At 45.4% G+C, this 22,885-nt stretch overlaps 1 protein-coding gene across 3 annotated transcripts in view; it reads right to left on the bottom strand.

Moving 5' to 3' along the window:
• LOC141153439 (melanopsin-B-like) overlaps positions 1-22,885 on the bottom strand; it is a 343,613-nt gene that overhangs the window by 8,316 nt on the left and 312,412 nt on the right. The gene's annotated exons all lie outside the window — the stretch shown is intronic.

Raw genomic sequence — 22,885 nt, 5'->3', positions numbered from 1 at the left:
GTTCGACTAGAACTGTTCGCCAATCTCAAATTCGAGCTGTTTTGGGCGGTGTTCGAGTTGTTCGACGAACCCGAATGATTTTCAAAAAATTTGGCTGTTCGAGGTTATGTTCGATAACTGTTCGTGCACCAAAAGCGTGTCCTGCATGTCTGGCGCTATTTAGAGCACCAATCATGCAGGGATTGTCTGCCACTCACTGTAATGCCACAGCCATGGTGGTTGTGGCATTAAAGTGATTGCCCAAATCGATGGGAACTGTGCTCACAGTGAAACATGAAAAGCCGGCAATTCAGCAGCGGCATACACCGGTACCCGACAATTTAGAACCGAAAGAATAGAGCATCACACATAGATTAGATAGATAGAAAAATGTCAGTCACATATATAAGAAGTACAGTGACAGTGTTAATTACTGTACTTGCCATTTAGTGTAAAGGATTTATTAAAAAAAATATTAGTGTTTTCATTCACCGTCTCTTTAAAAAAGCCGGCCGGCAATTCAGCAGCGGTACCCGACAATTTAGAATGGAAGGAATAGAGAATCACACATAGATTAGATAGATAGAAACATGTCAGTCACATATATATGAAGTACAGTGACATTGTTGATTACTGTACTTGTCATTTAGTGTTAAAATAAAGGATTTATTTAAAAAAAAATTGGCGTGGGGTTCCCCATAATTTTAGGCTCTAGCGGAGGTTAAGCAGACAGCTGGGGCAGATGTTTGAAGCCTCGGAAGGGGTAATACCCACGGAGCTTCCCAGGCTACTAATATCAGCCCCCAGCTGAATGCCTAGCCTTTACTAGCTATTAAAATGGGGGACCCCCCAAAAAATTGACGTGGGGTCCCCCCTATTTTAATAGCTAGCAAAGGCTAGGCAGACAGCTGGGGGCTGATATTAATAGCCCAGGAAGGGTGCCATGAATATTGGCCCCCTCCCAGGCTAGAAACACCAGCCGTCAGCCGCCCCAGAAATGGCACATCCATAGGATGCGCCAATTCTGGCACTTAGCCTCGCTCTTCCCACTGCCCTGTAGCGGTGGCAGTGGGGTAATAGGGCTGGGGTTGATGTCAGCTTATAATGCCAGCTGACATCAAGCCCAGGTTAGTAATGGAGAGGCGTCTATAAGACACCCCCATTACTAACCCCATAGCCAAAGTTAAAAAAAACCACAAACACCCAGAATAAAGTCCTTTAATTGAAATAAAGACACAATTCTTTATTGTTCTAAATTAAACCATACTTACAATCACGCCCATTCCACCTGAAGCCAACGATCCCCTGCAATAAAAGAAAAATAATAAAGCAACATAATCCTTACCTTTCCATGGTTCCCACGACAGCTTCAGCTCTGCTACATCGAGATGACAGGCTGGACCGCAGCAGAAAGCTGCCATCCAGCCTGTCATCCCGCAGACACTAAGAAGCGCAGGCTTGCTTGCGCTCCTCAGCGTCTCTCTGTGACGGTATCCAGATGAGCCAAGTTCATGTCCAATGAACTCGGCTCACCTCATGCACGTCACTGACAGCGTGGGAAAATTCTCACGCTGAAGCGCTGAGTGCAGGAGAATTCTCCCACGCTGTCAGTGACGTGCATGAGGTGAGCTCATGTCCAATGAACTCAGCTCACCTCATGCACATCACTGTTAGCGTGGGAAAATTCTCCTGCACTCAGCGCTTCAGCGTGAGAATTCTCCCACGCTGAAGCGCTGAGTGCATGAGAATTTTCCCACGCTGTCAGTGACGTGCATGAGGTGAGCCGAGTTCATTGGACATTAACTCGGCTCATCTGGATGCCCTCACAGAGAGACACTGTGGAGCGCAAGCAAGCCTGCGCTTCTCAGTGTCTGCGGGATGACAGACTGGATGGCAGCGTTCTGCTGCGGTCCAGCCTGTCATCTCGATGTTGCAGAGCTGAAGCTGTCATGGGAACCATGGAAAGGTAAGGATGATGTTGCTTTATTATTTTTCTTTTATTTCAGGAGATCGTTGGCTTCAGCTGGAATGGGCGTGACGGTAAGTATGGTTTAATTTAGAACAATAATGAATTGTGTGTTTATTTCAATTAAAGGACTTTATTCTGGGTGTTGTGTTTTTTTTAAATACTTTACTAGAAATTCATGGTGGTTATGTCTAATATTGGCGTGACCCCATGAATTTTGGGCTTAGGGCCAGCTGATAATGCCAAGCTGGCCCTAACCCCTTTATTACCCAGTGAGCCACCGCATCAGGGCCCTGGATGAGTTGGGTACAGCGCCAGAAGATGGTGCTTCTATGAACGCGCCATTTTCCGGGGTGGCTGCGGACTGCAATTTGCAGCGGGGGTGGCCCAGAAAGCTTGGGCCTCCCTGCGCTGCGGATTCCAGCCCCCAGCTGCCTAGTTGTACCTGGCTGGACACAAAAACAGGGCGAAGCCCCACGTCAATTTTCTTTAAATTATTTCATGAAATAATTTAAAAAAAAAAGGGCTTCCCTATATTGTTGTGTCCGGCCAGGTACAAATAGGCAGCTGGTGGTTGGGGGCAGCCCGTTCCTGCCTGCTGTACCTGGCTGGACACAAATATAGTGGATGCGCCATTTCTGGGGCGGCTGACGGCTGGTGTTTCTAGCCTGGGAGGGGGCCAATATTCATGGCACCCTTCCTGAGCTATTAATATCAGCCCCCAGCTGTCTGCCTAGCCTTTGCTAGCTATTAAAATAAGGGGGACCCCACGTCATTTTTTTGGGGGGGTCCCCCATTTTAATAGCTAGTAAAGGCTAGGTATTCAGCTGGGGGCTGATATTAGTAGCCTGGGAAGCTCCATGGGTATTACCCCCTTCCCAGGCTTCAAACATCTGCCCCAGCCATCTGCTTAACCTCCGCTAGAGACTAAAATTACGGGGAACCCCACGCAAATTTTTTTTTAAATAAATCCTTTATTTTAACACTAAATGACAAGTACAGTAACCAACACTATCACTGTACTTATTATATATATATGACTGACATGTTTCCATCTATCTAATCTATGTGTGATGCTCTATCTTTCTGTTCTAAATTGTCGGGTACAGATGCTGAATTGCCGGCCGGCTTTTTTAAAGAGACGGTGCATGAAAACACTATTATTTTTTTAAATAAATCCTTTACACTTAATGACAAGTACAGTAAGCAACACTGTCACTGTACTTATTATATATGTGACTGACATGTTTCTATCTATCTAATCTATGTGTGAAGCTCTATTCCTTCTTGTCTAAATTGTCGGGTACCGGTGTATGCCGCTGCTGAATTTGCCGGCCGGCTTTTTTAAAGAGAGTGTCTTCTGAGCAGTTTGCCAGCTTTTGGACACCTTTGAAGGTGTTTTCTATGTGTTTCTATGTGTTTTTGTTTGCCTGCCATTGGTTTTAACGGTGTTCGACGGTGTTCTAAGGTGTTCGACGAACAGTTCGACGAACAGTTCCTCGAACATCCCGGTGTTCGACGAACCGAACCGAACCCGAACACTACGGGGGTGGCTCAACACTACTGGTAACAGCAATTTTGTGGAATCGTTTCACCAATTTTTTAGACCATCCTTTGCAAGACCACAGGAGACAAGAAGTCTGACACATAGTCAACGCCTAGAGAGGATGGTACAGGAGTATCTCCAAGTGAACATCGAAGCCATGACTGTGTCACTGGACCCTTGCTCATTTTGGGATTCCAATCTGGAAAAATGGCCGGAGCTCGCCACTCATGCCTTGGAGATCTTGTCATGCCCTGCAGCCAGCGTTCTCTCGGATTGTGTGTTCAGCACTGCTGGTGGTGTGCTGACAGATAAGCGCACGCGGCTGTCCACTGAGAATATAGACATACTCACGTTCATAAAGATGAACAAATCATGGATTCGCAAGGACTTTTCTACCCCTGTGTCATCATAGGGAGACTAAAAGCTTGAGGATTTGGTAAAATCACCTCACCAACCGTTTTAAGCAACTGTGGGGCAATTGATGCCACTTAACCCTAGAACGCATGACCATAAAAATCTACACTTTCACATACCTGGGACCTTTTAGGCCCGTGTGCAAATAACATGGAATAACTCAAACTCAAATGACAAACAACTATATACATGAAGAATACCTAGAGTTTCAAAATTCTAACTAAAGTAATCTTGCAGAAAATAGAAAACAATTAACAGGGCGGGCCTGCGAGGCCCCAGGTATGCGTTCTAGGGTTAAGTGTCTGTGCCACAATTTTGGGAAAAAATGGAGACTCTTTTTGGAGTCCCCTTGCTGTGTCTTACGTGACGTTGGCATCGTCAATTTCAGGTGGGTTGGGTCGCTCCCCCCCCACTTTTAACTGTAAGAAACTACATACACTATGGCTTGGGGTAACACAGATGGTTGAGTCTGAAGAGCTGTTTACTCAGAGGTCTGCTCCAAAGCTTCAGTGTCTGCTAGTCAGCGTAGAATTTTTAACTGCATCTAGCCTAGGCAATACTTTGGGCGTAGTAGCCCAGCTGCGAAGCAAGCTGCACCGCCTGTGTATCTAATAAGAATTTTTAAATGCATCTAGCCTAGGCAGACTGTGGGGACCCCCAACCAAACCCAGACGCTCAGCCCCCCTACCGTCCCCCTTTCCTTGACAATACAATAATGTAACTCTTACAACTGGATGGGTGAGGATCGGTCACAGCTTTATTAACTCTTTATACTCATTCCATTAGAAAGGCATTTTATTTCTAAAATAATTCAGCTTGTTGCAGCATGGCCTGGGTCTCCACTCCGGCAAGTTGGCCAACATGTGTAACTCTCCAACATGTCCTTTCTATTTCCAGGCCACGGAGGATCCTGCGTACTCGCATGCAGGACTCTGACCCCCACCCATCACTCTTAACGCTTGTTCCACTTTGTCCTGGAGTCCTGACAGGAATATGTCCAGTCCAATATCCATTAAGTGAACACCGTCGGGCCGTATGAGGCCTGCTTTATCTCCTTCCAGTTGTCGGTGTCGTATCACTACACCGCCTCTGTCTCTTCTAAATTTTGCCATCCGAATATTTATTAACCGCCTTGTCCGTTCGATGGCCGCGATGTCTCGTGCACCTTGCCATACCGCTATCGGCACAATCTCTGACCATACTATAGTTAGTTTTGTGAAAAATTCTCTGAAGCGCTCAGTGTCTAGTTTCATTATTGCCATTAGTTATGCGCTCTTGTGATGACCTAGGTTGTTTCCCCCGGCCTGTATAACTAAGATGACCAGACCTCTTGCCTCTCTCCCTACCTTGATTACCTCCATTAGTACCTGTGGCTATAGCAGGCCTCTAATACCTCTCCAGTTTAAATATGTGTTATGAAACTCTAATTTCCTCCCGCCTGGGAGGACTTTCGCCCTTTTTTCTGCCCAATATATATACGAGTGGCCTATCACCCACACTGTTGGCTTAGCGTCACCTGTAAAAGAAACAAACCACATTAGGATAACAAGTCCGGTCTTATGTATCTCGCCAAACACGTGGATCGCCATCTCCCTATCCTCTGAACTTCCGTTTCTGACAGTCCTGCTCTTGCTGCTTCCGTGGCCGCGCCTATGCGGAATGAGTGTGTCCCGTAATCTTTGGGGTGGTTCCCTGCCGATGTTATGCATTTATTAAATATAGCTTGGAACTGGTATCTTGATAATGGCGTTCCATCAATGTGTGATAGAAAGAAATTACTTTGTGATCTGATGGTTATATATGTTTTTACTATTGTTACCCGACTCAGTGTACCGTTTGTGGGTTGTAGAAGTACCCAAGTGCCCCTGCCCGCTGGAACCGTTTTCGATTGGCGTATACGTAGACGTATTGCATTATTGACTATGACTACGTCCTGGTGTAATAAGCCTCCACTGGTGGTAATTTTGGATTGAGGGACTAATTCGCTTATGCATAGCGCCCCGAAGAAGGCGATCGCAAATGCAGTAGACAGTAGTGTTGCTTCAAATTGTGAGTGTCATGTTAATGGTGTTAGGGATATGATGTGAGAAATCAGTTTTAGTGACACGGGACGGGACGTCTACACTCCTGACTTGGCTGACCCCTTTTCCACCCTTTTATGGATTGTCTGATGATGAATCTTTGTCACATCTCCCCAATTCAGTAGTTGGAAGTGAAATGCTACTCCGGTCAGACACCGCTGCGCTGACGCCCCTGATATGCCCCTCATCATTAGCTGGTGGAGAAATTCTATGGTGACTTGTGATCTGGCTTGTTCACATTGGTCAACCCGTCTGCCTGCTACTAGTCGAGTCCACTCTTCCCATGCCTTACCTTATGCTTGCCACGTCGACGGGGCAACTGACGCTCTGATTAATGGCATCAACTATTCGCCACTAGATCCCATAGGTAGGGTGGGCAACTGTTGCCCGATGGGTGGGAGTTGGGGAAGAGCTCTGTGAAAATCTGCCAATTGAATTGTGATAAAGCGTTAGCAGCAGCTTTAGACCCCTCAGCATCGTGGCTAGCGCGGACCCATACATTGTGTTTTAGGCACAGGAATGCTAGCCGGCGTAGTAGGCATAGCACTGGGAGAGACGATGATGCCATCTTATTAATGCAGTGCGCTAGGCTGGTGTTTTTTGTTATGAAGCATATATTTTTGGTAGCCAGGCGCGCGCCCCATATTTCTATTGCTACCACTATTGGGAAGAAAAATTATTTTCAGGGCTAGATGCAGCTAAAAATTATTATTAATTTCAAAGCCGGTGGAGCTTGGTATAGAAGGCCTAATACAATGAGCAATACACACTGCTACAAGCCCAAATATTTTTTCAGAGCTAGATGCAGAAAAAAATTATATTGAATTTGCAACCTGGTGGAGGTTAGTATAGATGGACTAATAGAACAAGTCCCACACACTGCTACAAGCCGAAATATTTTTTCAGAGCTAGATGCAGATAAAAATTATATTGAATTTGCAACCTGGTGGAGGTTAGTATAGATGGACTAATAGAACAAGTCCCACACACTGCTACAAGCCGAAATATTTTTTCAGAGCTAGATGCAGATAAAAATTATATTGAATTTGCAACCTGGTGGAGGTTAGTATAGATGGACTAATAGAACAAGTCCCACACACTGCTACAAGCCGAAATATTTTTTCAGAGCTAGATGCAGATAAAAATTATATTGAATTTGCAACCTGGTGGAGGTTAGTATAGATGGACTAATAGAACAAGTCTCACACACTGCTACAAGCCGAAATATTTTTTCAGAGCTAGATGCAGAAAAAAATTATATTGAATTTGCAACCTGGTGGAGGTTAGTATAGATGGACTAATAGAACAAGTCCCACACACTGCTACAAGCCGAAGCCGAAATATTTTTTCAGAGCTAGATGCAGATAAAAATTATATTGAATTTGCAACCTGGTGGAGGTTAGTATAGATGGACTAATAGAACAAGTCCCACACACTGCTTCAAGCCAAAATATTTTTTCAGAGCTAGATGCAGATAAAAAATATATTGAATTTGCAACCTGGTGGAGGTTAGTATAGATGGACTAATAGAACAAGTCCCACACACTGCTACAAGCCGAAATATTTTTTCAGAGCTAGATGCAGATAAAAATTATATTGAATTTGCAACCTGGTGGAGGTTAGTATAGATGGACTAATAGAACAAGTCCCACACACTGCTACAAGCTGAAATATTTTTTCAGAGCTAGATGCAGATAAAAATTATATTGAATTTGCAACCTAGTGGAGGTTAGTATAGATGGACTAATAGAACAAGTCCCACACACTGCTACAAGCCAAAATATTTTTTCAGAGCTAGATGCAGATAAAAATTATATTGAATTTGCAACCTGGTGGAGGTTATTATAGATGGACTAATAGAACAAGTCCCACACACTGCTACAAGCTGAAATATTTTTTCAGAGCTAGATGCAGATAAAAATTATATTGAATTTGCAACCTGGTGGAGGTTAGTATAGATGGACTAATAGAACAAGTCTCACACACTGCTACAAGCCGAAATATTTTTTCAGAGCTAGATGCAGAAAAAAATTATATTGAATTTGCAACCTGGTGGAGGTTAGTATAGATGGACTAATAGAACAAGTCCCACACACTGCTACAAGCCGAAGCCGAAATATTTTTTCAGAACTAGATGCAGATAAAAATTATATTGAATTTGCAACCTGGTGGAGGTTAGTATAGATGGACTAATAGAACAAGTCCCACACACTGCTACAAGCCAAAATATTTTTTCAGAGCTAGATGCAGATAAAAATTATATTGAATTTGCAACCTGGTGGAGGTTAGTATAGATGGACTAATAGAACAAGTCCCACACACTGCTACAAGCTGAAATATTTTTTCAGAGCTAGATGCAGATAAAAATTATATTGAATTTGCAACCTGGTGGAGGTTAGTATAGATGGACTAATAGAACAAGTCCCACACACTGCTACAAGCCGAAATATTTTTTCAGAGCTAGATGCAGATAAAAATCATATTGAATTTGCAACCTGGTGGAGGTTAGTATAGATGGACTAATAGAACAAGTCCCACACACTGCTACAAGCCGAAATATTTTTTCAGAGCTAGATGCAGATAAAAATTATATTGAATTTGCAACCTGGTGGAGGTTAGTATAGATGGACTAATAGAACAAGCCCCACACACTGCTACAAGCCGAAATATTTTTTCAGAGCTAGATGCAGATAAAAATTATATTGAATTTGCAACCTGGTGGAGGTTAGTATAGATGGACTAATAGAACAAGTCACACACACTGCTACAAGCCAAAATATTTTTTCAGAGCTAGATGCAGATAAAAATTATATTGAATTTACAACCTGGTGGAGGTTAGTATAGATGGACTAATAAAACAAGTCCCACACACTGCTACAAGCCGAAGCCCAAATATTTTTTCAGAGCTAGATGCAGATAAAAATTATATTGAATTTGCAACCTGGTGGAGGTTAGTATAGATGGACTAATAGAACAAGTCTCACACACTGCTACAAGCCAAAATATTTTTTCAGAGCTAGATGCAGAAAAAAATTATATTGAATTTTCAACCTGGTGGAGGTTAGTATAGATGGACTAATAGAACAAGTCCCACAAACTGCCACAAGCCGAAATATTTTTTCAGAGCTAGATGCAGATAAAAATTATATTGAATTTGCAACCTGGTGGAGGTTAGTATAGATGGACTAATAGAACCAGTCACACACACTGCTACAAGCCAAAATATTTTTTCAGAGCTAGATACAGATAAAAATTATATTGAATTTGCAACCTGGTGGAGGTTACTATAGATGGACTAATAGAACAAGTCCCACACACTGCTACAAGCCAAAATATTTTTTCAGAGCTAGATGCAGATAAAAATTATATTGAATTTGCAACCTGGTGGAGGTTAGTATAGATGGACTAATAGAATGATGCTATGCCCAAAAGGTTTTACTTCACTAGGTGCAGTAAAAAAATTTGTATTCTATACACAGGTGGTGTAGCTTGCAACACAGATAGGCTTCTCCACTGACTAACACACACTGCAAGAAGACAAAAAGGATTTGCTTTACTAGATTTAGTCAAATGCTGTGAAAAAAACTTGCACAGCACTGGCACAGACCTGCCTGGCAAAAAGTGATAGGAACTACCTAGCCCTGAAAAGGACTGCAATTACAATTAGTCTTTACTCCCAACCTATCTATTTAAGAGCACAGACCGGCCTGATAAAAGTCGTAGGAAATGATGTAACCTAGTCCTTAAAAGTACTGCAATCACAACTATTCCCTACTCCCAAGCTATCTGTAGATTTGTGCGAAAATTGGCTTGAAATTAACAAAGTATAGCGCACACAGCAACAGCGGTGCCGTCTAACACTCAGCTGCAGCAGTGAGAAAATGGTGGCGACGGGGAAAATGGCTGGGTCTTATAGGGCAAGGACATGTGATATACACTGCCAATGACACATGCCCTTGCTTGTGTGAAAAAAAGCAGTTCGCTCCGTGTGTGCGCTGCTGATAGGCTGACAAATTGCACCTCCCCACTGTAAATGCGGGAAAGAGAAAAAAAAATGGAGATCTTCATTATTTCTGAAGAGATCCATCCCCTGCCCCTCCCCCCGCCCCGCTGTACACTCAAACTGCGTATTAACATTAATTTTCAGCATTACTGAGAAAAAATCCAGTTATGATTTAGGTGCACGAACAGTTATCGAACATAACCTCGAACAGCCGAATTTTTTTCAAATTGTTCGTGTTTGCCGAACGGCTCGAACACCGCCCAAAACAGCTCGAATTTGAGATTGGTGAACAGTTCGAGTCGAACACCGCTCATCTCTATTCTTGATCCTTCAAACTGTACATAATCATGCTCATGCTCATTCCCATGTTCTCTCAGTAAGAAAAGGAGAATAAGCTACTGACAGGCACCTCTGGCAGTAACTTAGTTCCATTGAGTACAAAGGAATGGTCATGTTAGGGTGGAACATGCTGATTCTACTTTATTCCTGCCATCTGCCATTATAGGAAAGCATAGACAGCCTCAAACACATTCTGTTCTGCAAAAAAAATCAATCTGGTTCAGTGATATTTGTCTAATGTTTTGGGCGTTTTAGGATTGGGAAGGTATAAAAACATGGAGTTGGGAAACTGTTTTGATTAAGGAAACCATTAACAAATTATGAATTAATTCTGCTTGAAGGTACTTTATGTGTTTTTACCAAACCTTAATGTAGCTTTCATAAAATCATTGTTTTATCAGAATCAGATTATCAATAAAGGACTAGTAAATCTGCTACTATGTAATCCTCCATATTCATGAGCTCTTTATAACCCAACCCTCACCACTGATTGGCAACTTTTTGTGTACACTGTGCATGGGCCGAAAGCTGTCAATCAATGGTGTGAGTGGGGATATACAGAGCTCAGCATTCACAGAACTGGTAAATCTACAACAGGGAAAACAGTGATTTAATCAAAATGACAGCAAGCAGCTCAGTAAGTGACACATTGTTGTTCAGGGTCTCTGCCCCTACATTAAACTGCTCTCAGATGGGATAGCAAAAAGCTGGTGATAGATTCTATTTAACCCCCTTCACCTTGAGCCTGTTTTCACCTTCCTGACCAGGGCAAATTTTACAATTCTGACCTGTGTCATTTTATAAGTTAATAACTCTGGAATGCTTCTATATATCCCAGTGATTCTGAGATTGTTTTTTCATGACACATTGTGCTTTATGTTATTGGTAAAATTCAGATGGATATTTTTTTGCATTATTTGTGAAAATATTAGAATTTGGGCAAAAATTTTGAAAATGTCACAATTTTCAAACTTTTAGTTTGTATGCCGTTAAACCAGATAGTTATATCACACAAAATAGTTAATATATAACATTTGCCACATGTCTGCTTCACATCAGCATAATTTTTGAATTTTTTTGGTTAAGAAGGTAGAAGGGTTAAAAGTTTATCAGAGATTGTAAGCTTGTGAGCAGGGCCCTCACTCCTTTTGGTATCTGAGTTATGTGTTATTCTTTAATGTCTTTATTGTCTGTATAACTCCCCTCTAAAATGTCAAGTGCTGCAGAATATGTTGGTGCTATAGAAATAAAAAAAATATTATTATTATCAGAAATTTCTAATTTTTCCAACAAAATGTACAAAACCAATTCTTTTAAGGACCATATCACATTTGAAGTGACTTTGAGGGGCCTAAATGACAGAAGATACCCAAAAGTTACACCATTTTAATAACTGCACCCTTGAAAGTGCTTAAAACCACATTCAATAAGTTTATTAACCCTTCAGGTGCTTCACAGGAATGTGGAAGAAAAGGTAGAAGAAATGTGGAAGAAAAAAAATGAAAATTTTACTTATTTCCACAAAAATGTTGCTTTAGCCCCAAATTTTGCATTTTCAGAAGGGTAATGTAGAAAATGTACGCTGATACCCTATAATTGGTGGAAAACTACTGACTGGACTCACAGCAGGGCTGGGAAAACAAAGAAGCACCATTTGACTTTTACAAAGCAAATTTGTCTGGAAAAGATAGCAGATGCCATGTCACATTTGCAGAGCTCCTGATGTGTCTAAACAGTGGAAACCCCCTACAAGTGACCCCATTTAGGAAACTATACCCCTTAAGTAACTTATCTAGAGGTGTGGTGCGCACCTTAAACCTCATGTGCTTGATAGAAGTTTTTGTAATGTTGAGCTGTGAAAATTAAAAAATAAATTTTTCCCACAAAAAATGTTGCTTCAGACCCAAATTTTTCATTTTTACAAGGCTGTCAGATGAAAATGGATGGTACAATTTGTTGTGCAATTTCTCTTGAGTACACTGGTATGCCATATGTGGTGGAAAACTACTGTTTGGGCGTAGGCAGGGCTCAGAAGAAGAGGAGTACCAATTGAATCGTGGAGTGCAATTTTGACTGAAATAGATAGCTATTGCCATGTCACATTTGAAGAGCTCCTGACATGCCAAAACTACAGAAACTTCCACAAGTGTCCCCATTTTGGAAACTACACCTCATGAGGTATTAATCTAGGAGTGTAGTGAGCATTCCCTCAGGTGGTTCACAGAGTTATGTAACAATGGACTGAGTAAATGGAAAATTACCATTTCTTCCACAAAAATGTTGAGTTGGCCCCGAGTTTTTAATTTTCAAAAAGAATAATAGGAGAAAATAAATGGTACAATTTGTAACTCAACTTCTCCTGAGTACGCTAATACCCCATATTTGCCCGAAAATGACTTTTGAGGCACAGAGCAAAGCTCAGAAGGGAAGCTGCACCATATTGGAGCTCAGATTTTGATGGATGGTTTGAAAGTGCTATGTCACATTGGCAGAGTCCCTGCCCAAAAGTGAGCCCATTTTACAAACTACACCCCCCAATAAATTCATCCAGGGGTGCAGTGAGCATGTTGACACCACATGTGCCTTGCAGAATTTTAGATCATTGGGCAGTGAAGAAAGAATAATTACATTTTACCGCTAAAATGTTGCTTTCGCCCTAAATTTTCAATTTTTATAAGGGCTAAAGGGAAAAAATTGACCACACAGTTTGTTGTGCAATTTATCCTAAGTATGCCAATACCCTACTTGTAATCAGGAACTACTTTTCAGGCACAGTGGAAAGCTCAAAAGGGAAGGAGCGCCATGTTATAGTACAGATTTGGCTGTTATGGTTTGCGGGTGCCATGACCCACTGGAAGAGCCTCCAAGGTTCCAGAGCAGCAGAACCCCCATTAGAAACTACACCTCTCAATTAATTAATCTAAGGGTGTAGTGATCATATTGATACCATGAGTGTGTCACAGAATTTTATACCGTTGGACAGTGAAAAAAAAAATTACATTTTTACCTCTAAAATGTTGTTTTAGCCCCAAATTTTACATTTTCACATGGGGACATGGGTAAAAATTGGCACCCTAATGACATCCTGTTCAAGGAGTGGTGATAGAAGCTGCAGGGAAGTGCGTACAGCCCCAGCCTCCTTTGACGTCCTGTTTGAGACGCCTCTCAAATGTAACGTCACAGGAAGTTCAGTAAAAACACATTTAAGGGTTAGAGAGGGAGAAGGTTATTGTGTTTAAAAAAAGCTAATTACAAAGTGGTTAGGATTAGTGTTGAGCGAGCACTAAAATGCTCGGGTGCTCGAAGCTCGGGCCGAGCTCGCCGTGATACTCGGGTGCTCGACCCGAGCAACGAGCCCAATGTTAGTCTATGGGAGACTCGAGCATTTTTGCGGTGGCACCCCCGGCAGTCTTTTAAAAGCCTAACAAGTGCCAAAAACGATAGTGACAGTGCTCAAATGACATGGGGACAGCATGGGGATCGCCCCAGGAAGCATTTCTGACCCCCAGGTCACTGCTGTCAACAACGTGGTCAGAGGTATTAAGCCACTTTAACAGACTCACAATAAAACGTTCAAAAACGAAAGTGAAACTTTTTTCCTGTGAAATATGTTAAGGAACATCCTTTCCAGGGTAAAGACTTGTGTATAAGTTAAAATAAATGACCAAAAACAAAAATACTCCTCCACACCTTCGGCTATGTTCACAAGTAGCATTTTTTATACATTTTTGCACTTTTGTATTGCTTTCAACTATGACAAATGCATTCACCGTGAAATGTCATTTTAACATTTTACAACCTTATCTGGCCATGTGCTGTGTGACACATGCATAAAGTGCTGAAAAGACAAGGGAACAGCATGGGGAAGACCCCTGGAAGCATCTCTGACTCCCAGGTCACTGTCTAAAAGTGTGCCCATCATAAGTGATCCTTACCGCATCAGAAGATGCAGACTTGCAACTATCCCCATGCAAGTTCTAGTCCCAGGGCAGTGTTCAATTGTACCTCCCCCATTCCTTGCAATGCAAGCTCAAGTATGCAGCCTGCCACCCACCCACCCCAGGCTGCAATACCATACTGCTTGCTTGCTTGAACTTGAAATTGGGCCTTTTAGGCATTTGGAGGCGAAATCTGGCCACCACGCCATGGCTGTGTTGGTGGCCTGGAATCCATACTCAGTCCCCAGCCGCCCGGCGGCCAGGTGTCCATACTTGGTCCCCAGCCGCCCCGCGGCCGGGTGTCCACACACGGTCCCCAGCCGCCTGGGGGCAGCCGGGTGTCCATAAACGGTCCCCAGCCGCCCCTATTTCTCCTTGGAACATCCCCCCAAACACTTTTCTTAGCCCGGCCTGCTTTAGGCAGCATTGGACGAGCCCACCAGAGAACCAGACTCCTCTGGTGGGCCCTGACTTCTCCATCGGTGGAGTTGAGAGTGCCAAGGTGAGGAGCATGATGATGATGACAGAAGTTAGCATCTGCTATGTTTTCTTTTAATGCAAGTGTAAGTGTGCAGCCTGCCACCCACCCACCCCCAGACTGCAATTCCATACTGCTAGCTTGCACTTGAAATGGGGCCTTTTAGTTTGGAGGAGGCCGAAGCTGGCCACTACCTCATGGCTGCTTCGGCAGCGAGGTATCCATACTCAGTCCCCAGCCGCCCATATTTGTCCTGGTGTGCCTTATACATAAGATTAAGCGCGTATACCAAAACATTACCTGTGCCCTCCCCAGTGCATTTAGTGGGAAGGAGAGCCTATTCCGCTGTAGTGTGTGCATGCCAAACCCCTGTTCATGGTACATGCGAAGATGCCTCCCACCTTGCACCTGTCGTTGCAGACTTGCAACTATCCCCATTCAAGTCCTTGTCCCAGGGCAGTGTTCAATTGTACCTCTCCCATTCCTTGCAATGCAAGCGCAAGTATGCAGCCTGCCACCCACCCACCCCCAGGCTGCAATATCATACTGCTTGCTTGCTTGCACTTTAAATTGGGCCTTTTAGGCATGTGGAGACAGAATCTGGCCACCATGCCATGGCTGTGTCGGCGGCCTGGTATCCATACTCAGTCCCCAGCCGCCTGGTGGCCGGGTGTCCCCGCTTGCTCCCCAGCCTCCAGGGGGTGGCCGGGTGGCCATACTCGGTCCCCAGCCACCCCTATTTGTCCCGGTAACCTTTCCCACACTTTTCTTAGCCTGGCCTGCTTTAGGGCAGCATTGGCCGAGCCCACTGGACTATCAGACTCCTCCGGTGGGCCCTGGCTTCTCCATCAGGGGAGTTGAGAGTGCCAAGGTGAGGAGCATGATGAGTATGATAGAAGTTAGCATCTGCTTTGTTTTGTTGTAATGCAAGCGCATGTATGTAGTAGCGGCTAGGCCTGAGGTGGTCAGCGTTTTGGCGCATATCCTACCTCCTCCGAGGATTGCTGCATGTTTTCCTGCTACTATCCAAGTTCTATGACTCCCGTTAAAACAAAGCTTCAGGTGATAAATGATGGATGAGGTAGTGGCAAAGAAGAAAGAGCAGGAGGAACAGGGACCATTCACATCAATTTCAGGCCAGTCAACCAGATATGTCTTGTAGGATATGTTTCTGTAACAAAAGGAGCGGTTCAGCTACACAGTTATAGGGCATACAGTGAGTGCAATGCCTACCAAAAATTTCGAGCCACTCCAATGCCCCTTGGAAATGACATGGAGGTCAGAGGGCGTTAACTAAACCTTTTTTTCCATTTATAGCAACTGGGTCTCCCGTGCACTGTTGGCCTAAGCAGTGAATGGAAGGCTTTCCAAAAATTATGAGGAACTGCAATGCCCCTTACAAGAGCCATGTGTGGCACCCCAGGGGTCTGGTCACCACAGTAATAGAGATATTACGTCGGAGAGCAAGTGGGAGGTTTCCTGGTCAGGATCCCTTAAACATGCAACATCCTCCTGCCCCAATCCTGGGAGGGGAGAATTCTGCCCTTATAAACTGGATCTGGGGCGGGGTTGAGTGAGTCAGAGAACAGTCAGAGTCAGAGTGAGAGCAAGGGAAAGTAACAGCAAGGAGCTCTGTAGGAGCTAGGAGCTAAAGACCAGGGGCTGGAAGCTGAGCAGAGCTCGCCCTGGCAGAAAACAATAGGAACCGGACACAGGAGTCCGAAGCTGTCCAGCAGCAGAAACCAGCCAGCAGGGGATCTCAGGTCCTCTGGCCATAGAAGCCCGGAGGCTCAGTCACAAGCAAGGGACCAGCACCGCCGTCGTGGAGCGGAGGCTAACAGAAGGCCCCAAGTCACCAGCCATACGGGTGAGCACTACACGGTACACTCAGGGACGTGGGCTACTTCTACCCGCTTACAGCAAGGTAGCCAGGAAGAGTGCAGACAGACGGGGAGGCCTACAACTCCACCTGGCCAGGGGAACTCCTGCTTGCTCACAGACTGACCAGGCCTCTTATGCTAGCCAGTACTCCCGGGAGGGTCTACCTTATAATCATCAGTAAAGACCCTGAACTGCACTGCAAAGACTCTGAGTCATTCCTGCTGCGCTCGTGCACCATCACCCCCATCATCCACACTCACTGCCCTGAGGCTATACTCCTCCCGAGGGGAGTTATCCCATTCTATGCTGCGCACACAACACAAGCCTCAGCGGTCTGCCTCGCAGCGGTGGTACTCCCTGACCGCAATCCACGAGTGGCGCAGTCGGACAATTAACCTCAAAACCTAAGAAAGACTGCCTCTGGTTTGACCAGCCTGAGCCACGGGACCGGGTCACCGCCACAGAGACTACAGACCCAAGAGACCCGGCACCGGGTATCCCACACACGTGTACACATGGCCCAGGGGGCGAGTCACATGTAGTACAGCATATTACAAACATAAGTCCCATTATTGCGGAGTGGGTGTCCCATAGTATTTGCTTATGCTTTACCAGCAAAAGCTGCCAAAAATTAGGACGGAGCAACTTGCAATGCCCCTTACAAGAGCCATGCAGTACAGCATATTACAAACATAAGTCCCATTATTGGGGAGTGGGTGTCCCATAGTATTTGCTTATGTTTCCCAGCAAAAGCTGCCAAAAATTAGGACGGAGCAACTTGCAATGCCCCTTACAAGAGCCATGCAGTACAGCATATTACAAACATAAGTTCCATTATTGGGGAGTGGGTGTCCCATAGTATTTGCTTATGCTTTCCCAGCAAAAGCTGCCAAAAATTAGGATGGAGCAACTTGCAACGCCCCTTTCAAGAGCCATGCAGTACAGCATGTTACAAACATAAGTCCCATTATTGGGGAGCGAGTGTCCCATAGTATTTGCTTATGCTTTCCCAGCAAAAGCTGCCAAAAATTAGGACGGAGCAACTTGCAATGCCCCTTACAAGAGCCATGCAGTACAGCATATTACAAACATAAGTCCCATTATTGGGGAGTGGGTGTCCCATAGTATTTGCGTATGCTTTCCCAGCAAAAGCTGCCAAAAATTAGGACGGAGCAACTTGCAATGCCCCTTACAAGAGCCATGCAGTACAGCATATTACAAACATAAGTCCCATTATTGGGGAGTGGGTATCCCATAGTATTTGCTTATGCTTTCCCAGCAAAAGCTGCCAAAAATTAGGACGGAGCAACTTGCAATGCCCCTTACAAGAGCCATGCAGTACAGCATATTACAAACATAAGTCCCATTATTGGGGAGTGGGTGTATTTGCCTTGCAGGCAAAAGCTGCCAAAAATAAGGACGGAGGAACTTGCAATGCTGGCACCCTGGTGGTATAGTGGTGGTGGAGGCTGAGGATAAGGAGAAGAAGATTAAACAGCCGAAACGAGGAAGCGTATACCCATGTGTGGGTGTGAAGCGGTGCATGTGAATACACCTCCCGAAATAACAAGTGGATTTGACTTTATGTTACTCTGCTGTCATTTGGTGGTGATGAGAAGTCTGGCCCAATCCAGCAATGTTCATTTTGATAAGGGTCAGCTTGTCAGCATTGTCAGTTGACAGGCGAGTGCGCATATCAGTTATAATTCCCCCAGCGGCACTAAAAACACGCTCCGATAACACGCTAGCGGCAGGGCAGGCCAGGACCTCCAAGGCGTACAGAGCGAGTTCATTCCAAGGGTCCAGCTTGGATACCCAATAATTAAAAGGCACAGAGGAATCACGGAGGACGCTGGTACGATCGGCAAGGTACTCCCTCACCATCTTTTGAAACTTTCCACTCCTTGTGAGAGTACCCCGCGCCTCAGGGCCTGTAAGCTGGGCGGGTGTCAGAAAACTGTCCCAGAACGTTGACAGTGTTCCCCTGCCTCTGCTGGATTGGAGTTGCATCTCTCTCGCCTGTACGCCTTGGTTGGGCAACGAACTGTGACCTCTGCCGCAAGCGTGTTCAGATGGGAATTTTTTTAAGAGTTCTGCAGCAAGGGCCTTCTGGTATTGCCCCATTTTTGTAGACCTCTCCACCTCAGGAATAAGAGAGTGAAAGTTCTCCTTGTAGCAGGGGTCTACAAGTGTCACCAACCAGTAATGACTGTCACCCAACATTTTGACAATGCGAGGGTCACGGTTAAGGCAACGTAACATAAAGTCAGCCATGCGTGCCAGACTGGTAACGGGCAAGATTTCCGTATCCTCACCAAGATGACGACTGACCATGCTCTTCTCCTCCTCCTCTTCCTCCTCCCCCCCTGTCCTCAGGCCACCCACGCTGAACCGACGGTATGACACTTGTACAGGTACTACCGTCTACAACGCATGATAGCAGCTCCTGTTCTTCCTCCTCCTCCTCCTCTCCCTCATTGTCCCCCAATGCACTTTGGGATGAGATGAGGCTGGGCTGTGTGTAATCGCCCGCTACGGCTTCTTGATCCATCTCATCATACTCTGGCTGCAATGCCTCCTCTTTAATTCTCTGCAGAGAGCGTTGCAAAAGACAGACAAGTGGGATGCTGACACTAATGATGGCGTCATCGCCACTCACCATCTTGGTGGCCTCCTCAAAGTTTGTCAGGATGGTACATATGTCAGACATCCAGGTCCACTCCTGAGATCTTATGTGTGGAGTCTGACCTGAATATCGACGGCCTTGTTGCAGCTGGTACTCCACAACTGCTCTCTTCTGCTCACAAATCCTTTGCCACATGTGGAGGGTAGAGTTCCAACGTGTGGGGACATCACACACCAGTCGGTGTGCCGGAAGCTGCAAACGCTGCTGCAACACAGCAAGGGCAGCGGAAGCTGTAGCCGACTTGTGAAAATGAGCTGACAGGCGGCGTACTTTCACGAGCAGATCTGGCAACTCGGGGTACGATTTAAGAAACCGCTGAACCACGAGGTTAAGCACATGTGCCAGGCATGGTACGTGTGTGATCTCACCTCGCCTCACAGCCGCCACCAGGTTACGGCCATTGTCACACACGACCATGCTGGGATGTAGGTTCAGCGGTCTCAGCCACAGATCTGCCTGCTCTTTCACAGCTGTCCACAACTCACAAGCAGTGTGAGGTTTATCACCTAAGCTTATGAGTTTCAGCACAGCCTGTTGCCGCTTGGCGGAGGCAGTACTGCAATGCTTCCAGCTTGTAACTGATATGGTGATATCTGAGATGGAGGCCGAACATGAGGAGGAGGAGGAGGAGGAGGATGCGCAGGAGCTGTACACTGTGGGGGCAACTCTGACTGACATAGGGCCCGCAATCCTCGGTGTGGGGAGGATGTGTTCCGTCCCAAGGTCCGACTGGGTCCCGGCTTCCACTATGTTTACCCAGTGTGCCGTCAGAGAGATGTACCGTCCCTGGCCACAAGCACTTTTCCACGTGTCCGTTGTCAGGTGGACTCTCCCAGTAACTGCGTTGTTGAGGGCACGGCAGATGCTTTGGGACACGTGCTTGTGTAGTGCGGGGATGGCACACCGGGCAAAATAGTGTCGGCTGGGACCGATTACCGAGGGACGGCCACCGCCATAAGATTGCGGAAGGATTCCGTCTCCACCAGCCTAAAAGGCAGCATTTCCAATGCAAGCAGTCGTGAAATGTGCGAATTTAGGACTGTGGCCTGTTGGGCGTTAGCTGCGAATTTCCGCTTTCGTTCAAAGGTCTGGGATATGGACAATTGAACGCTGCGGTGGGACGTGGACGTGGACGTTGATGCTGTTTCTTGAGAAACTGCCATAACAAGTGAAGACTGAGAGGAGGGGGCATCTTTACATGCAGTATGGACAGGGGATTGCCTTGCACACACAACAGGGGGTTCTATTGCACGCACAACAGTGGAAGAAGCAGTGGTGACACCCGCTGACACTGGTCGTGGACCCTGGGTTTTGCCCCACAAAGTCGGGTGCTTTGCTGCCATGTGCCTGATCATGCTCGTGGTGGTCAGGCTGGTAGTTTTGTCACCCCTGCTGATGCTGGCATGGCAAGTGGAACATATGGCCTTTTTGGGGCTATCAGCAGAGTCTTTAAAAAAATTCCAGACTCTGGAAGACCTACCGCCTGTACTGGCAACGTCCCTCGTGTTGGTGTTACGGGGAACGGTTGCCTGCCTTCTGTGTGCAGCCACCACACTGCTTCTTCCTACCTGTTGGGGTACTCTGCCTCCCTCCCCCTGTGTGCTGCTGGCCTCACTCTGCATGTCCTCCTTCCACGTTGGGTCAGTTACTAGATCATCCACCACCTCCTCCTCTTCCACTTGCGCACCACGATCCTCCTCCTCACTTCCTGGCAATTGTGTCTCGTCATCGTCCACCTCTTGTGACAGATTGCCAACGTCGACTTCCTGTGGCCCTGGCTGTTCAAATATTTGGGCATCGCAACATGGGATCTCCTCTTCCACCACTTCAAGCGTATCAGGCGAGGGGCCCAAATATGGAAATGGACCAGTGAACAGCTCTTCAGAGTGTCCAAGTGTGGGATCACTTGCTGTCTGACGACACTCGGCATGGTGGGAGGAAGGAGCATCAGGGTGAGGAGGAGTATGTGGTCGAGACTCACGGCTACTAAGAGTTGACCGTGTGGAAGACAGACCGGAGGTGGTGGTGCCCAGGTAACTGGAAGTATTATCTGCTATCCAATTAATAAACTGTTCACACTGATCAGTTCTCAATACTGGTGTTGTTCTGTGCTTCCCTAGTAATTCGGTCAAGAAGTGGGAGCGAGAAGATGTGGCTGTTGGTTGTGGCACATTTTCACCTTGGCCACGGCCCCGTCCTCTGCACGAACCATCACCAGAACGTCCACTTCCACGTCCCTTGCCACGCGGCTTGCCCATTGTAAATGAAGTAAAATAGCTTACACTTGCACTATCAATGGAAAAAGGGTAATAAAGAGTAGATTAGAACCGTGGAAGAGGAAAACCACAGTTATTGTTTACTGGGGTATACCACACTTTTTTAAATAGAGATATTTGCGGCTGAACAGTGAGCGACACACTCAAACTGTTTTTTTTTTTAGATACAAATGGCCCAAAATGGATAATACAGAGGTTTGAACCGTGGAAGTGCAAAACAACACTTCTGTTTCTCTAGCCTACACCAGACTATTTTCAACAGTTATATTTGTGTCTGAAAAATCAGAGACACGCTTTTTTTGGGGGGGGCGGGGGGGACACACCAAAAGGTTAATAAGATGGGTATTTGTACAGTGTGAAGGAGGAAAAAAAAAAGGAAGATTTAGATAAAAAAAAAGGATTTCTCCTGGCCCCCGACACCTGGTGCTAAGTCCAGCAATTTCAGCAACAGGAGCACACAGGACTGTAATGCAGCATTTGCTGGTATAACCACTGTGTCTCCTATACAGCCTGCCTGCCTGGTACCTGGGATGGATATTAGTCCTGAAAAGGACTGTTTGTTTGTTCTGGCAGTCTTTACAGACCCTACACTAACTATTTCGCAGTTTATATCTCTCCCTAAATCAGCAGCGCTGTCCCTACACTGTCTAATCCGGAGCGACTGTGTCCAAGATGGCGGCGCCCCGTTTTAAGTACTCGAGGTGACGCTGTGCGCCAGCCAATCACTGTAATGCCCACAACCAACATGGCTGCAGCATTACAGTGACTGGATGGCAATCCCTGCATGTTCATTGGCTCTGTAAAGAGCGCCAAACATGCAGGGCGGAGACCCGAGCTCCCGCCCGAGTAACCCGGAAATGCTCGGTGCTCGCCGAACATCCCGAGTAGCGTGATGCTCGGGCGAGTACCGAGCAGTGTCGAGCATGTTCGCTCAACACTAGTTAGGATGTAAAGATAGATAGTTAGAAAGGACATTTTAGGTACAGGACCCCCTGTTTAATGCTACAAATTAAAAAAAAAAGAACTTGGCACTCACCTAGATTGAAAACCTTTAAGAATTACTAATTACTCTCAAATCAAAGTTATCTATAATTAATATTAATTTGTAATTACATTATAACTTGGTGTGAATTGCATTCTTTGTACTTTACCATCACTAAATCTCTAATAGGTCACATCGGGATGTGGTGGAATGGGAGATTGTCAACATGCATGTGATATGTGATGCAATGACATCAACTTGGATGAAATCTCTAATGAATGTTTTGGTGAGTTCTTGCCACAAAAATTTCATTGTA

This window comes from Phyllobates terribilis, unplaced genomic scaffold (genome assembly GCF_046119375.1).
Source record: "Phyllobates terribilis strain yellow unplaced genomic scaffold, ASM4611937v1 Scaffold_1__5_contigs__length_1240528914, whole genome shotgun sequence".
Lineage (NCBI taxonomy): Eukaryota > Metazoa > Chordata > Amphibia > Anura > Dendrobatidae > Phyllobates > Phyllobates terribilis.
This window is presented reverse-complemented; position numbering and strand designations above follow the sequence as displayed.